General features: G+C 35.9%; 1 protein-coding gene across 9 annotated transcripts in view; it reads right to left on the bottom strand.

Moving 5' to 3' along the window:
• The window catches only part of LOC108686995 (orphan steroid hormone receptor 2-like), a 26,774-nt gene that overhangs the window by 3,260 nt on the left and 22,635 nt on the right, over nucleotides 1-879 (bottom strand). The window lies entirely within an intron of this gene.

The following is an 879-nucleotide window of genomic DNA, read 5'->3' on the forward strand; positions in this document are numbered from 1 at the left end:
GAAGATGGCCGAGATTACGAAAGTCTCTTCCTATCTTGAGGTCCATCTTGTCATCATGCATGTCAACGTGATTATTTTGATCCCTATCTACATCTCTCTGCAAAAAAACAAATTCAATATTTAATGAAATCAATGTTACAAAAAAAGTTATCAGCTCCGGATTAATATTTACCATGGCTGGATGATGTCCTATATTATGAAAATTCCTTCCTAATTTCTCAGACTTGTCGTCGTGCAAGTTCTCGATGTGATCAGCCGGGTCGATGTCCATGTCTCTCTGCAACACGACAAGAATTTTAAAACTGGCTTTTATAAAGAAATTATTACTTCTCTCCCCTCCCCTCCCCCCATTAATCTATTTCCATAATAATTCCTTAATCTATTTAATATATATATATATATAATAATGATAAAAGAAATAACAACCGGCTTATTGGTTTATTGATTACAAATAAATGATTATCATAGAAATAATTTGAAAATCATTAATATTATTAATTTTTAATTATCTTCAGAAGACTACTTCAGAGTACTAACTCAATGCCTCTCAGCGTTTCTCATGGAATAATAATTATCGTGAAAATAATAAACAATTTGTATCGTAATTATATTAATTATTAATTTCTCGATAAACGCCAATTGTTATTTTCTCATACACGCCGCGTAATCATTGAATGGGAAATGTTATGACAAGCAATGAACCTCTGCATCGGCATCCGGCGTATGATCGCGATGGTGGGAGAGGCTGCAGAAAGCCATTCCAACTTTGCAGTCCGGTTCCTTCTCACTCAGATTATCGTGATCGCGTTGCTCCCTATGGTCCCTGTCCATTTCTCTCTGTAAAACGGATCGGCGCCTCCGTTAGACGAGCGCGTAGAA

The sequence above is a fragment of the Atta colombica genome, unplaced genomic scaffold (assembly GCF_001594045.1).
Source record: "Atta colombica isolate Treedump-2 unplaced genomic scaffold, Acol1.0 scaffold198, whole genome shotgun sequence".
Classification (NCBI taxonomy): Eukaryota; Metazoa; Arthropoda; class Insecta; order Hymenoptera; family Formicidae; genus Atta; species Atta colombica.